This window comes from Petromyzon marinus, chromosome 12 (genome assembly GCF_048934315.1).
Source record: "Petromyzon marinus isolate PM22_M1 ecotype Great Lakes invasive population chromosome 12, UKy_Petmar_22M1.pri1.0, whole genome shotgun sequence".
NCBI lineage: Eukaryota > Metazoa > Chordata > Hyperoartia > Petromyzontiformes > Petromyzontidae > Petromyzon > Petromyzon marinus.
The window spans coordinates 16,071,404-16,088,693 of record NC_133678.1 but is presented as its reverse complement, the minus strand read 5'-3'; the positions used below and the strand labels follow the sequence as shown (position 1 = coordinate 16,088,693).

Genomic DNA, 17,290 nt, shown 5'->3' with positions numbered 1-17,290 from the left:
TCTCACTTTAATGTTTTGCTTTTGCAAAACAAGGGCTAATTTGTCAGTAACTCCTGAGATATATGGTATTTTAATTGTTTTGATAATCTTGATCACTTTCAGCAATATTGTTGTTTGATCTTGATTTGGCATTCAATGCTCTGTTAATTTGAGCATTATTGTAGCCATTCAGTCTTAGTGCTTCTTTAACGTTTTTAATCTCTTTCCCTAAACTTTCACCATCTGACACTGTCTTTGCCCGATGTATGAGCGTCTTGATGAGAGAGGATTTCTGTGCTGGGTGATGATGCGAATCTGCATTCAGATAGGCACCCGTGTGCGTTCCCTTGCGGTAGACGCTCTGTGGTGTTATTTTGCCATTTTGACCGCGTCCAAGCAAAATATCCAGGAAGGGGAGTGTGTTGTTCACCTCCATTTCCATGGTGAACTGAATGGCTGAGTTTTGCACAATGAGATTATTTAAAAAATAATTAAGTGTATCTTTACCATGTGGCCAGACAACCAAAGTGTCATCGACATATCTCAACCACAAAGATGGTTTTAAAGTACTTGAGACAAGTGCTCTCGTGAACTATTTGTCTTTTGTTAACGTGACACATTTTTTACTGATTGGCTGTGTCGGTGGTGGAGGGTTGCGACACATTTATAAATAACGCGATCTAACCCAAAAACCTCTATTATGAATAATACTGGTCGCGAAGCCCACGGACAGTGACAAGAGATGCTCCATTTAATGAATACAAGAGACAAGCCAAGAAGCGCCGAGTAGACACTGAATAAGGACTAAACTACGTACTTATACACAATTGTTTTTTTTCATTTTGTTTCATAAATTGTATCTATATAACCCTTTTGTTTATTTTTAAAGTGTTACATGAACAGGACAGGTGACATGTTATCATGTAAAGCAACAATAAACACATGAAGGGTACTCGGTTTGCAATTTATTAGTAAAACTCTACTATCTACACAATATACATAGACGTAAAATGTAAAACTTAATTATCTTGGGAACAGTAGCCAACCAGTTGTTTTAATTGTAATACAGTGGTACCTCGGTTTACGTCGTTAATTCGTTCCAGAAGGTATGACTTATACCGAAAATGACATATACCAAACGAATTTTTCCCATAAGAAATAAATGGAAAGGAAATAATCCGTTCCAGAGTATAAGAAATTATATTTTATATGGCATATTATACATTAATGGGATTGTATAAAATAATGTAGACACTACTCATTACTAAAATGAATACATAAATTAAAATAAATGCATAAATAAATTAAAATAAATTGAAATAAAAATATAGCAACGGTTGTGCACTGAACGAGATCTCCAGGCAGACTGAGGAGCGGCGCTTTGTCTCAGTCGTGAACGAGGTCTACGTGGGGACGCGGCGACTCATCCCGACCCATACAAGTTCTACCAAGCAGCGCGTCGTATCCCAAGCAAGACGTCGTATCCCAAGACATGTTTTTCTCGTCAAAACACGACGTATACCAAATTCGACGTATTCTAAAGCAGTCGTATACCGAGGTTTGACTGTATTTGAATTCAGCACATCAACATCCATAATAAACAGCACATTTCATCTCTGAAGCAGACGTCTAAAAAAATGTAGACTAGTGTTACTGGCGAAACGTCATACTCATATTGAGTCTACAATTTTATTGAGTTACTTATGCAATTTATCCTTATGCAGTATATTTTGTTTTCAATTATGTATCACACTAGCTTGTTTGCCCGTCTAAGGACGGGTGTATATTGCAGTCAAAGTGAAATATTCAATGGAAAAATTGTTCAGCTCATGATTATTAATGAGGGGGAGGGGGGGAGTTGCCCCATGTGGAGTGACGTCTCCCGTTAATGGTTATTGTGGAGGGGTGTGGCATGTGGAGTGACGTCACCCCCTCTTGATTATTAATAAGGGGTGGGGTGCGGCATGTGGAGTGCGCGACCTTGTGCGTTCGTGTAAATTTCCACGCGCACATTAATATTAATTAAGGGGTGGGCCTCTTTTGCAGTGACGTAACGTACGGATGTCGCACTGTGCTGCGTAGATTTATTTTTTATCGTCACTTTCTGTAAAGAAACGTCATATTTGAAGCGACTTTGCGTAATCAATTATTTAATTCAACTCGACCTGCCTCTGTGTTCGTGTAAAAATCCACCCACTCATGTGGAGTGACGTCACGCCGGGGAGACTCATGTGGAGTGACGTCACGCGGAGGCGCCTCATGTGGAGTGACGTCACGCGCGGGACATTCTTGGCTCATTATAATAGTAATAAGTAACTTGCTTACCGTTCATATACTTTGCACCCCTATCGTGTTTTTAAATTGTTTATTGTTGTAACTTTCTGAGCCGCTCCAACTGAACGTCTGTGAAAAAGAGCTTCATAGCTCATCAGATTCCTCACTATGGCGAAATGCTAACTCAAGGCCGTAGCCATGGAGTCAACATTGGGGGGAATCAAATCTTCCAGGGGGTCTAGGGGTCGTCCCCCCAGAAAAAATATAAATTTGAAAGCTAATTTCCTGCCTAAATATTAAAAAAATCACTAACACATGGGATGTACTTTTTATAAAAAAAATTACAATCATGTCTAATAGTGTATTGTATTACATTGCTCTGTTTTTTCTTTTTTTACCTTTTCTTGTTTCATTGTATGTAATGGCAGAGATTATAGATTAATAAAGTACAACCATAACCACAATCATATGAACAGAAATCTATGCATTGTTATATGAAGACAAGTCCAGATATTGTGGCCAAGGTTTAGCAAATTGTTATGTTTATTTACATAGCATAGCAATTATTATTTTTAAAAAATATTGTTTATAGCAATATATTGGGACATTCTGAGCATATTTTAATATTAGGGGGGATGTGTGGGGATGTGTCCACCCCAATATATATTATAATTACGGCCTTGTGTTAACTACCTCGCCTGGTATACAGGTCGTGGGTTCGATCCCAACCTTGACGCCTGTTGTATACTGTATTTGGAGTTTGCGTCTCTCTCCCCGTGGTCACGTGGATTTTTCTCCCGGTCCTCCACATTTATAATCAACATCACGCGTTTAGAATTTGCCTGCTACTATAAATTTCCACACGACCAGCCACTTTGTTGAGGTATCATTTGTGATAGCCAGGTCGCTTTTGAAATAGAGCTACAGTATATAGCTCAGTGGGCCATACCTGGTCAAATAAAAATAGTTTTAAGGGGTAGTTTGAATAAAGATTCTAATTCCGATCCAATCTTCTCTAAATAAAGCACTCAACTGCTGTCGGGCGTCTCTGTTTAACCAAGGTCGTGGGCCATCTCCATTGATCGCCCTGAAGGTATTTAGTCTCACGGGTTTCCAGATGCGTCCCTCCTCCACATTTTAGTGTTTCAATTGTGTTGTGCATTTTTTGTTTTTCTCGTATTTTATACTTCATCTTCTTTGTGGAGCTCTTCAATAATTTCCTGTTCATTGTTATTGGTTATGACAGCAGGATGTCAGTGAATCTGCGCTGGTTATTGCTTTCTCTGTTCATTTTTGTATCTTTATTTCTCCAAATTTTTGTTTAAATATATAATCTTCTGTTGTTATGAATCTCCAATGACAATCACCTAGAATGCCGTCGCCTATATCTTGTCGGATCTTGGAAGCCACGCCGGGTTGAGCCAGAATCGGGTTTACTGCTCCGAGATAGAGGCTCCCCACTCATGAATATATGCATAGTGTTTAGTTTGTTATCCTTCCCTCGCACCTCTGATTAGCACGGTTGGCTACGTACGGTGTGAAAGAAGTTCAACATACAGATATACAAATAGATTCCTCAGCAACTAAACGTGCCTGACATGGCATCTCATGTCAACCATTCTAAGGGGGCTCCCCCAGTGACAGCTGTCCCTGTGTGCTATACAAGGTGACTCAGCATCCGGCCTACGGTGGGTTTTAATCTTCCAGGTATTTTTTGTATACATTTAGACCGTGACACGAGCACACATAGCCGAATCTTTTTTTAGAAATGACGTCAAGGGACCTTTAACGCCCGCTGTGAAGCAGATGAGCCCATCGTATTTACGGTTAATATACCCACCATACAGTATTAACCAGGGCAGCCTGCGGCTAACGCGCTCAGGCATTCAAAAAATGTAGCTTAAGATGACAAACAAAAGCGGGCTAGTGCCGTGGGCGCCGCGTCCTGCACGAAGCAGCGAGAATCAGGTTTTGTCAGTTGAAGGCTGTGGTTCTCCCACGTCGCGTTGCCCACGTGGAGCCACATGCTCAGTATTCCGTTTCCTCTCCAGGCTTTCACATCGCATTGTCGCGGGCGCGCCTGAAAGAGTTGACGAGAAGACGGCCGCCGCACCTCAGTGGTGGAGGCGCTCAACGAGCGCAGCAGCCTGACCCCGGAACACCACGCGTGGGTTTACTAAGCGGCTGCGAAACCTCGTGCGTTTAAAAAAATAAAACACAGACGGGAGATGCCCGTGGATTTGGACGCAGGTCCGCGAATCTAAACAGATGTTTAACAGAGAGAGGCAATCCAAATAGCTGTGGATTTAATAATAATTAAGTGCATCGTTCGTCAAAAAACAACAGTTACATAACACACTAACCGTGAGCATTGCTGTGCAGTATATGCTTAGCAACATAATATGCAGGCAGTTTGCCTCCTTCACATAGCCGCCTCTCCACACAAACTAGCAGTGTCTTTTTACACGCAGGGGCGGAGCCGGGGTGACATTCAACAAATTTTAATTTCAAGAATGATTAGAGAGTCAGGCTGTTGAACTAGACGCCATCGGTTGGCGACACACTGACAATGCAGTTGCACGGAGTCCGCCAGACCGAGTGTCGTACACTTATACTCAGTTTACACGCATCCTGTCAACTAACACAACCTTATGGGAGTGCATAATTTCACCAGCATTGATTTAAGCCAACTGTGGACTTGTATTAATATGCAGTGTCTCTACAGCAATTAGGCTTGCGTGAACCAATGATAAGCAAGGACCGTCTCTGAGATGGGAGTCCTGGTTCAAAGCAGACTCTCTAATGGATAACACGAAGTAATAAAGCCCTGTGGCCAATTAGTTGCTTAAGAGAATACCCTCAATATGTGGGGAGACGTATACGGAAAGGCGGTATGGTCTGGCTATCTGCATTACAGTGACACGCGTCCTTCGTGTGTCTTTCACACTGCACTGCCAAACGGTGGAAAAACACCCGGGAAGACAGTGCATTCCACCAGTAACCATACACGCAATAATAATTAACCACACTCAGATTGGGGTTGTTTTTTTGTTTGTTACAAAGAAGCTACATTTAAGCCTGTCGTAAGACTAGAATTAGACTTGTGACTCAAGCAGTAATGAAACGCGGTTCGGTTCGTTTTGGAGAACATTTGACAAGAGCCCGGTCATGCTGCAACTACATTGGCAGTGGTGCAGAAATAAAAAAAACATCACATTCCTCAACAACACTGCCTCATGTGCTATGTGGAGGGTCATTGTCCCAAACGTCACCAATCGCTATGGTGTTCCTCTTCACGGCCACATCTTTGTCACCAGACTGGTTAGCGCGGCTGGCAAGGAGATAAAAGTTCACGAAGTTCCGCCCTCGAGGTGTGGTGATCTTTCCCCAAAGTGGGAGATGTTCATCCCCTGCCTCTCCCTGTCCCCTCATTGAGCCACCGCAGCGCCCTTATTGCGGCGGGAGATTACACCCAACGCCTGTACGATCCTATCGTTCGTATGTGCACTGGTACAGGACTGGTACAGGACTGGTTGTTTTGAAATGCGTGACTAAAAATGTGGATACGATTGAGAGCACCGCGGTGGTGAGATGTTATCTCCCTCGCCGGGTATGCAGGAGGTCGTGGGATGGATGCTGAACCTGACGCCTGTTGTATGTGTTGAGTTTGCGTGTTCTCCCCGTGGTCGCGTGGATTTTTTTCCCGGGTCCTCCGGGTTTTCCCTCCACGTTTAGAAACGTGTTTAGATTACTCGGCTGCTATGCATTTCCACATTATATCATTTGTGGCCAGGTCGCTTCTTAAAAAGCGCTACATAGCTCAGTGCGCCTTACCTGGTAAATAAAAGACTATTAGTTTAAAATAGAGTTGAGGCGACTTGTGCACGAAGATTGTTGCTACTACTCATTGTTTTTTTTCGGTAAAGTCACGTATGTAGAAATACAATGAAATTATATTAAAACAAAAAACAATCACGACGTTTCGATCACAACGCAAGCGATCTTCATCAGGTGTCAAGAACAAATCACGGAGGTAAATACAACAAAAAGATGAGAGACGAGAATTCAACAAACCTGAAAAAACATGTGAAGCACATCCAGTCAGGCCAACAACACAGCTAGACACTTCCTGGCGGACCACGAATTTCAGAAGAGTGTTAAATGTCGTGTTCAACCTTTGGATTGCACATACCAGCATAGATAGAATGAAAAATACGAGGTACACGGTCGGTAGAAATACATATACAAGTCCACCAAGAGGTAAGGAGGGAGGAAAGACGGACAGGGAGGCAGAGAGATGGGGGGGTGCCGGAGGGATGAACAGAAGCTTAAATAGGAAATACGGTTGGAGGGGGGGAGGGGCCAGAGCGAGAGCGGCAGCTCAAACACGCACATCTTACACATACAAAACGGCAGCTCAAAAAAGGACCACCTCTTGTAAATACAAAACGGCAGCTAAAAAATTACCACCTCTTGTAAATACAAAACGGCAGCTCAAAAAATGACCACCCCTTGTAAATACAAAACGGCAGCTCAAAAAGGGCACATCTTACACATAATTACAACGGTAACTTCCCCGTAGAAGTATGATAATTAAGTATTAAAGCTTTCGTTTTGTATGTGTAAGATGTGCGTGTTTGAGCTGCCGCTCTCGCTCTGGCCCCTCCCCCCTCCAACCGTATTTCCTATTTAAGCTTCTGTTCATCCCTCCGGCACCCCCCCCCCCTCTCTCTTTGCCTCCCTGTCCATCTTTCCTCCCTCCTTACCTCTTGGTGGACTTGTATATGTATTTCTACCGACCGTGTACCTCGTATTTTTTATTCTATCTATGCTGGTATGTGCAATCCAAAGGTTGAACACGAAATTTAACACTCTTGTGAAATTCGTGGTCCGCCAGGAAGTGTCTAACTGTGTTGTTGGCCTGACTGGATGTGCTTCACGTAATGTTTTTTCAGGTTTGTTGAATTCTCATCTCTCATTTTTTTGTTGTATTTACCTCCGTGATTTGTTCTTGACACCTAATGAAGATCGCTTGTGTTGTGATCGAAACGTCATGATTGTTTTTTGTTTTAATATAATTTTATTGTATTTCTACATACGTGACTTTACCGAAAAAAACAAGGAGTAATTTTATGCAGTCACGAAAGCTTTAATACTTTATTATTGTTGCTACTGCTGCTGCTTCTCCCAAGAATCTGGTCAGCCTCCCGACTCGACTTTTTGAAGGCGTTTTCACCATTTCTGGTCAACACGGGAAAATAATTGCTTAAAAACATGGTAAAAGTTTGCTATAAATGTCTAGAACAATAAACACGATAGTTTCACCTATTTCACTCAGAAACCAAGGGACCTGGCGCGGTGACGTAACCGTCATTGGACTTGCAATCCAGGGTCTCAGGTTCGATTCCATCTTCTGGGGTGGCATCTTTAACTTTTATTAAGTTTCTTAACCCCCCCCGCCCCCACCGTCTCTATCCACCCAGCAGTGCACGTGGGTACACCACTGTCGTTCGGCAGGTCGCGAGTGGTGGGATTCTATTCTCGCGGCTGGCACCACGTTATAAAGGCTCGATGCCAATGTCGAGGTCTGCTGGCACCGGGAGGGCTTCGGGAGAGAGATCGCGCAGTTTTTCTATTGTTGGGGTAAAGTGTGGGTACACCCACCTTTTCCAAGACATCGATTCAGCGTGGAGGAGTTGACGATGGTCAAGAAAAATTAACTGCGGCGCCCAAAGAAATGGGACACAGCTGGGAGGATGGCGACCCAAGGAGATGGAGCGATGAAATCATTTCAGGTGCTGGATGGTTTGTTGTATCGCTGGATCTGGAGAGGTGGCAGCAGCTTGGGGACGCATTCATCCAGCAGTAGATTGATCGTCGTTGATGATGAACTGTCACAGAGAGTATCGTGGAGATGAGTTTAGGATTGGATGCTAGTTCCAGGACTTTAATACTGATGCCAGATTTCGCTTGCCGCGAATTCAAGTTTTGCTGACTCAGCATGATGTGTTTAAACACTAAGCAAACAAATTAATCAGCCGGGTGTTGAACAAGCTGCAATTTGTGATTAGTTACGTTGGGATGACTATGCCGAACGGCAATGTAAGATCAGAAGCCATGCCACCACTGCAGCTCGAGCTTTCTTTTGGTCACTTTATCATTGCGTGACGTAACTTGCGCAATGTAACGAAACGCCACACGTCATTTGTTTTATTTGCCGTCAAAGCTCCCCACCCCCACTTGAAGTGCATAATCCATGACAGTGATTTTTATCGTAAGGTTCAGTGCTGTGACATTAATTTCATTATTTATCTCACCTAGGCATATAAAGGTGTTGCTTAGAGTCATCTGCAATCGGTTACCCACTCAGGTATTTGATTTTAACTACACTGTATATTGTTTTCCTGTCAATAAAATGTGCGCTCTTTGTCCAACAGGTTGCAGATCGATCATCAGAATTTGCTGAGGACAGATACGTCTCTATCCGCAGAGACATGCACACTGCAAGGGAGTTTCCACGTTTTCTTGCCAAAGATGACCACATACCCATCAACCAAGACCTCAAAAATGTACCTCGCCGCCGACTCAAGTCCAGATCGCACCCCTTCTGGGATCGCACTGCTGCTGCTGTCACCATCCCAGAATCTCATCCAGATCCGGAAGAACGCTGCTGGCAAACAAAATGGAACAACCTGGACGTCCAGAACAAACTCCTCCTGGCTTTGACATTCCTCCTCAAAGACCCTGGTGTAACCATCAACCGCATCAGACTGTTAACAGTTCGATGCTAACATCTCCTTCATGAATTGCAAATGAAAGCAAAGCCTCAGTAGTGCGATTATGGCCATGCAACCCAAACTATGAACCACGTAGCTAACCCACTATAGTCTGCGCTCCTTCAACGGAGGAGGTACAGCAAACCGACACGAACGCTCTCTCTGCTGAAGCCCTCTGGTCGTGGCGAGCAGCAGCATGACATTGGCATCTCGCTCCTGAACACATTGCTTGCCAACATCACCAAGCGAGAACATAATGTAATTGTTAATTCTAGATTTTAAACTTTCGTGACTGCAAGAATTCATACTCTTTGGTTTTATTCGGTAAAGTCACGTAGGTAAAAAAACAAATTAAAATAAAAGAAAACAATTAAAACGCGACGTTTCGGCCACAACACGTGGCCTTCTTCAGGTGAAGGAACAGAACTCTCGGGACGACAGCACCTCAATGACCGCTGCTAAGATTCGCAGCGTCTTTTAAGCTCGGTGGGAGAAGCAGGGCGCCTTGACAAAGGAGTTTACATATCAAAAATAGCTGTGTTAAAGTGTTGAAACAGCAGGGTGTTAAAGTCAGAAAATTAGCATGTAACTGGGGAATTAGCATGTTTTTGTTGTGTAGAGGGTGCGGGAGATGGGTCACTGTGTGTGTGCAATAGAAACGGAAATTGGAAAAATTAAAGATCGGCAAGAATGTGCTGTAATTGTTTTATTTTATTTTAATTTGTTTTTTACCTACGTGACTTTACCGAATAAACCCAAAGAGTATAATGTAATTGTTGTTGGAACACATACCTGAATCATATCAAACGTTTAGTTGTTTGACAGCCGTAACCATGCTGACGAAGATAAATCATGCAAAAAATGTTTTTATACTGTATTCAAATATTTCACCTGGAAAATCCCTTGAGATAGAACTCATTTGCAAGGTTGCCCAGGATGTCAAGCGACACATGCATAGCACGCACACGACAAACTTAGATGCACCTCCGATTCGCGCGGTTGACTACGTACAGTGCGAAAGAAGTTCAACATACACCATACATAGGTGCTGTGGTATTGTCCGAATCAAATTGCATGGCTTATCGGTGCAACGTGGCTTTAAACGAAAGGCAGAAACTGGCATTAAATATCTGTCTCTTGGACGTTTGCTAAAAATGTGGGATTAAAATCGGGTGATAATTAGTGATGGAGCTCTAAGCCATGTGACGATTTAGGCAAGACATATCGGTCTTGACATTGAATCCCAAACGAGATGGCGATTCGGGGTAAAGAGAGGGGGATGAATGCTTCTGCTTTGTTCACACGGTCGCTCCGTCACATTTCCCAGCACGTGGTCACTCGGATTCTTGGCAGAACAGTCTGAGCTCTCAGGAGTTGCACAGTTAATTTGGTTTGGGCTGGATTCTTTACATTTTAACTTGTTTTTATATTTCACTGAAACCGATTATAAACTTTGCACAGCAAAGCAATGCGTTGTGCTGCGATGTGTGAGATTGGATTTCATTTTTGTTTATGTTTTTTTTAGAAAACGTTTTATTTTTGTTCATCAGTATTTATCCAAACTTTGTTTTGCATGTGTTAGTGTGTGTACTTTATCACTTGGGCAGTTGCACATGTGCTGTGCCCAACATTGTGCAGGCTGTTGAAGCTTCTCAAGCGCCTGTGGTATCTACAAAGCTTGGACCAGTGGTTTCATCCGGGGTCGATGTATTGCGAGGGCTTCACAGGGGAGGGTTGTTTACAAGAGGCCTGGTCGCCTTGCCTGCCGCGTGTGTTTGGAGAACACCAACGCTGTGCTAAGGTCAAGAAAAGCCTCACGGCGTCTGAGAGTACAGAGTCAAATCAACCAGCAAGCGTTAACAATAGCAAGCGTTAATCATTAGATAATTTCGAGTTAGACCACGTGATTATCTGACCAAATTAGTGTTATTATGACCCTCCACCACCCAACACGGCAAACACATTAATTGGGGCACGGACGCGCGTTTAACGCACCAACTGTGATTGTTTCAGCTGAACGGCGAGTTGACAAATTATCAGACTCGTCGTTGTGAGAATAAATAAAGGCTCATAATTAAATTGGCTGCGCAAACCTGCACGAGTTTTAAGAGATTATTGTCTTACTTTCAATTGTATTTAACTCGCCTTGTTCTACAATTGCCCTTTCAATCTGTGTCCATGTTTTGTGTCCCTTTACTTGGGTGCCGTTTTTGTAACCCATCCCGAGAAGTCGTAACCTCTCATCAGGCTCTCACCCGTGAATCAATAAACTTCCTCCGTGTCTCCCCAAAAGACATCCCCCCCCGTCTCAAGGTTAACTGATTTGTTCAAGTTGAACTAAGTTCCATGTTTAAACTAAATGGAAAAGCCCAACATGTTTCCGTAGGGGCTGTGTGGACGTATATGAGCACGCAAGCGTGTACTTGCCAGGGTAGGCGTCTGGTTTCTGCACGCCAAACTTACAGTGCTCGCTTTGGCATATTGCGAGATCTCATTTGCTCAGGGATGTAATTAAAACATGTTGATACATCATTCGTCTCCAATTATATAACCTTACTACCAAACAATTTATCAACTACCCATGGTCCACAAGCTTCACTAAACATCCACATCACCACTTTGATTTTGTTTAAATGCACATTTTAGTCCCATTTGAGCCAGCTGAGGACTGTAACTGGGCCAGTGCCTGCATCACCGGATACTCCACAACAGGACAAGCTCCAGGCTGCCTTCCTGTCTGAGAGAGTCAGCGTGGATTTAGCAGACCAGCGGTGTGGTAATCCTCTCACCCACTGTGTTGGGTTCCGTTTCAACAATTTGGGGGCAAATTAAAACAAAACGGGTTCCAAAAGCATTCCAATACTGAATGTAAAAGAACTGTGGTTCAGTTGTTCTCTTGGAGATTTGATTATTTCCAATGTGCAACAGCCGCTTTGCTGGAAAATCAACAGTGGTTGACGCGGATAGACTCACCCTCATCATAGGAATGGATAATATCCACCACTGGCTCTGTAGGGCTGTAAAGCAGCAGATGAGCACTACCCCGTTGCCCATTTGATATCACTTTGGCTTGGAATTGACAATAAGCTTCGTAATTCTCAGGGTTGTCAGTTTTTGTGTCCCTTCAGAAAATTCGCTTTGCTTGGCAGAGCTCCCGCACATTGCATGGCAAGCGGCGCTGATGCAGACGTGCCAAGGACATTGCTGCCTTAGCCACGCCACACGTCAGGTCTGGGGCACGCTGCAGCCTGCGATGGCGTTATGTAACGACGGCCAATTTCGACTCCACAGATCATCAGCAGGCACAATGCTGGTGCATGAGCACTACGAACCGCGCGCGCTAGGGTCACTCGATGAACCTAGACACGCTTGCAAACAACACATTCCCCATCTCGAGCGATATTCAGGTGAAATAATTTAACAAAATAAAACAATACGTTAATTTGACACTTAAATGTGAGTTTGTACCTCTTCCAAAATAAATAATTAAACACGATACATTTCAATCTTGATTTGAAGCTTTCGTGACTGCAGGAATCCAAACTCTTTTGTTCTTTCGGTAAAGTCACGTAGGTGGAAAAATTAAATAAAATCTAAAAAAATATATCACGACGTTTCGATCGCAACACAAGCGATCGTCCTCAGGCGGAAAAAATAACCCAGCAGTGAAACTGCTGAACCAGGAAGAACACAGCGAGAGAGCTGTTACAACAAGAAGTTATATATGTTGGCCAAGGGCAAGCAGGCGGGGTCTGAGCTGGAAAGGAATTCCATCCCCGCACACAAGCACGTCAGTTGTGTTAATGGGGGAGATTAGGGAGAGAGAGATGAGCATGAAATGAGCTTCCGTCGCCGCATAAGAGTATCGTCCCCGCATATGCGCACAACAGCAGTGTTAATGGGGGATTAACACTATGTTGATAAGAGAGATGAGACAGGGAGATTAGCAAGTTAATGTCATGTCTATGTGTAACACAAGCTGCAGCGGTGCCAACTGCGCTATGAGGCAAACGCGTCAACGCAAGAGAACCACCGTAAGTAACGGTGGTCGCGCCAGTGAGACACACAGCCCATCACACAGCCAGAACCATCGATATATCGAGGCTAAGGGAGCAGAGGTGACCATGTTAGTGAGACCCCATCCCGTTAATGCAGAGGCACCCAACCGGGCAATGCAACTCAGAGAGTCGGAGATAACAGTTAAATGGCAGGAAGGATGGAAGCACCACAGCAAGTTACGACTTCACTTGGTTAATAACGTCCTTCCAATGATTGCTCAGCTTATACCCATCTTATTCATAATAAACTGATTATACCCATATTCTCGGTTGAAATTGTCTCTGTGTTTATATATCTGGATGGCTTCATGGACAAATCTTTGATGGTAGCCCGAAGGTTTGCAAAGTACCTTGGTCTCGGAAAAAATAATATCGTGCGAGCCCACTGCGTTATAACAATGATCAGCCACGGCAGAGGTATTGGTTCTGCCGTGTTTCAAATCTGCCTTGTGTTCACAAACACGGTCCGAGACATGTCGTTTCCCCAATGTGACTGCTGCCACAGACACGACTTAGTTTGTAGACACCAGCGTATTGCATGTCAGGAATGACATCCTTCACAGATGGGATCAAATCACGGATTTTGTGTACTGTATTGAATCGGACCTGGATCTTGTGTTTGTTTAAGATTTTGGAAATCTTTTTGGTAACACCTGCAATGCATGGCAAGGTGATGGTTTTGATTAGGTCCTCATGATGGTTGTCTCCCCATGGTTGGGGATACAGCTTTGTGGATTGTGCGGTCTGAGATTTCCAAAATCTTAAACAAACGCAAGAGCCAGGTCCGATTCAATACAGCATATGTTGTGCGCATATGCGGGGACGATACTCTTATGTGGCGACAGAAGCTCACTTCATGCTAATCTCTCTCGCTAATCTCCCCCATTAACACAACTGGCGTGCTTGCGTGTGGGGATGGAATTCCTTTCCAGCTCAGACCCCGCCTACTTGCCCTTCGTCAACATATATAACCTCCTTGTTGTAACAGCTCTCTCGCTGTGTTCTTCCTGGTTCAGCAGTTCCACTGCGGGATTATTTTTTCCACCTGAGGACGACCGCTTGTGTTGCGATAGAAACGTCGTGATTTCTTTATTTTATACCTACGTGACTTTACCGAAAGAACCCAAGAGTATGTTACATTTCACACTTAGATGTGGTTTTGGCAGCGTGGAAGAGTAGGCCAAAACACCTTCTATCTCTCGAGCTTCCTGGAGTGGAGGCTGCTCCGCCAGCAGTGGCGAAAGTAAGCAATTGCAGGACTGTACCATTATTTTCAGCTGTAGGGTTTGACGTCTTTCAGTCCACAAAGCTTCAAGAGAAATTCACTTTGGAGTTGCCTCTAGTGCATCCAAGCCAAGCGTTCAATACTCTTTCGTTCTATTCGGTAAAGTCACGTAGGTAAAAAAATAAAACAACAAAAATCACGACGTTTCGGCCACAACACAAGCGGCCTTCATCAGGTGAAGGGACCAGACTGTAGCACAAGTCTCTGCTTGTGAATATTATCTTTAAGCTTATCATGGAACCATTACAAGTTACAGGCACATGAAACAGATATGTTGTGCCTATTGTTCGAATTTTTTAATACACGGATATAAGAGTGAAGGTATAAAGAATCTACAGCTTAGCATAAAAGTGGGATATCCCTGTGCAAATGTGAAAAGGGTGTTCACATTTCCACCCACACATAACCACAACCCCAACACCCTTGCAGCCAGGACTAATTAGCGTGCCATAATTTTGTAACCGATTGCAAAAAAAAGCGGTACTGTTTTATCTATTTCTGACCAATAAGCAGCAACCTTCGTGACACTTCTGCTTATTCTGATTTGCTCCTAACTGGCCAAAGTAAAATAGAATGGAAGGGAAACGATGACGTTCATACATATTTCCATTCCGACAGTTCACACGAATCTCGTCTCAATTCATGGAAACTGGCGACGTTGAGGATAACGACTCGGTCTGGTGGATCGGGCGGCTCTCAATCGGAAAATTGCGAGTTCGAATTCTGGTTGGGAGTTCTCGGCCCATCATCCCACTGGGGTCTATAAAATTAATACCAAGCTGTGGGGAAGTCAACAGTAGTTTAGTTATGGATAGACTCAACCCTTCCTTAGGACGCTGGAGTTCCCACTACTGATTCGAGGGCTGTAAGCAGGAGATCAGCAGCGTCTAATTGCTTATTTAGTGCGAATTCACTCGGCCTATGCAGAGTGGAATAGAGCCAGAGTTTTTGATTGTTATAAGAAAAATAATAACCCGAGTACAGCAGTGCCACGAGGAGTGTGGAAGTTGTGAGGGGTCAGTCAGAGAGGAGCCCAACTTCTGTAAAATCTGAAGACACTTGCGTCAGTGGAAACTGATGCAATTATCCGACCTTTTACAAACCAATACTGTAATTATTAAATTAGAAATATGCGTAAGTTACATATATAAAACACACACACATTTGTTGAGACTGACCAGTTAGACAGATGTGTTTTCTTAAGAAAACAAAAAATACAAATAAGGAGACAAGGAGGCTCTTACACGAGATCTAAAGGAACCTGTGCATTAATGTCATATACAAATTATACGAGCATGGCCTGTCACTGCAGAGGATATATGAATATATAGACAGACACCTTAAAACAGAATCAAGCAGACAATATATCTCCTTTACATACCAGTCGCTCCACGTAAAAAAATGTTTCACACATTCTTGGTTCTTTCGGTAAGTGCACTTCTCCAACGTATGCTACTGTTGCTTTGTTGTCTTTGCTGCAGTGGCATTGGTTTTCTGCACCTTTCTAGCCCCGCCCACTTCCCCCCCCCCCCCCGTCCAGTAGCATTCCACACAACGCTACCTTCCCCCTACTCCCCCCCTCCCTTGCTCCTCCCCCCTCTCTAACGTATATAACCCCTTACCACAGCATCTCTCCCACTTCAGCTGAAAATGTTATTGCTGTAGTTTTCACACCTGATGATGATTGCTTGTGTTATTTGTATTTCCCTTCTACGTGACTTTACCGAAAGAACCAATAATATGAATCCCTGCAGTCACGAAAGCGTTAAATCGACACTTATGTTTCACACGTCCCTTCAACAGCACGGCATTGTTGGGAGTGCATCATTCTAACAGCATTTATGTACACAGAACAAGCAAATTCTGGACTGACGTCAACATTGAGTGTCTCCTCAGCAGTCAGGCTTGCTTGAGCCAACGCTGGTGAACCGCCAGATTTTACAGCGTTGGCAAGGACCCCCGTATGTTAGATATGAGACAAAGTTCGATGCAAAATTATATGAAGCACAACACAAGATGAAGAGTGTGCATTACGCGGTTGGAAGCTTCTGGACCAGAAGGCAGTGGCTTTCCCCTACAGTGGACACATCGCGTTTGTCAATCGCACGAACGAGCAGAGCATGCGCTTCCCATATTGTCTCTCCACATACACTGTTACACATCCCATCAGCCACACGGCCTTCTGGCAGTGTATTTCAGAAGGACATGTGGCTGAGATGTGTAATTTTTTAAATAAATATCGGAAGACACGCACGGGGAGCATCCGTATGTCTGCTTCCTTATTTTGTTGCTGATATCCTGCACAACGATGTTCATGATGGCGTGGTGTGGTCTAAGTTTGTCAATAGCTGAGCCACTGCCTCGCACTTTGAACTGTCCCAGTTTTCTCAGAGCCTCACACTGTGCAATTTTTCCATAATACCTTTAAATTATGTTTTAATTAACACAACAGACTTGCTTATTGTGCGGTTTTAAATTTTGCATTCTCAATATCTAAACATTCTAAATGTGGAAAATTTGCACACACATAGTACATGAACTCAGCGCTCTTTCGCTGTCCTACAATGACCCAGATTGCTCCGGGACCCACAATGTGCAGCGCAATCTCCAACGCAGGTCAGTCAATCTCTCTCTGCTCTCTCCCTCTCTGACAAAGGGCCATTGCCCAAAACGTTAGCCCGATACATTTGTCGTCCATCGTACGGCAGCGCTCTGGATAAAATGTGGCACGTGGCATTTTACTTCAGGTCACTCCCGCAAATGAGACTGCTGGTTTCTCGAGTTGTCATCTGATTAAACAAACTACTGTAACTTGAAAGACTGCGCTTGTGCACATGCCGCCGCCAAAGGGAGCCCTCGACGTTATAGTTCATTACAAAGCACAATGACACCACTGAAGTCTACACACTAATTTAAGG

General features: G+C 43.8%; 2 long non-coding RNA genes across 2 annotated transcripts; one reads left to right on the top strand and one right to left on the bottom strand.

Moving 5' to 3' along the window:
* Positions 1-924: 924 nt before the first annotated feature.
* LOC142924357 (uncharacterized) lies at positions 925-8,936 on the bottom strand. The gene is made up of 2 exons (XR_012941602.1): positions 8,827-8,936; positions 925-8,144 (listed from the first exon to the last, which is right to left on the bottom strand). It is a non-coding gene; the product is annotated as an uncharacterized LOC142924357 (long non-coding RNA).
* Positions 7,910-9,802, top strand: LOC142924356 (uncharacterized). The gene is made up of 2 exons (XR_012941601.1): positions 7,910-8,048; positions 8,691-9,802. It is a non-coding gene; the product is annotated as an uncharacterized LOC142924356 (long non-coding RNA).
* The last annotated feature ends 7,488 nt before the right edge of the window (positions 9,803-17,290 follow it).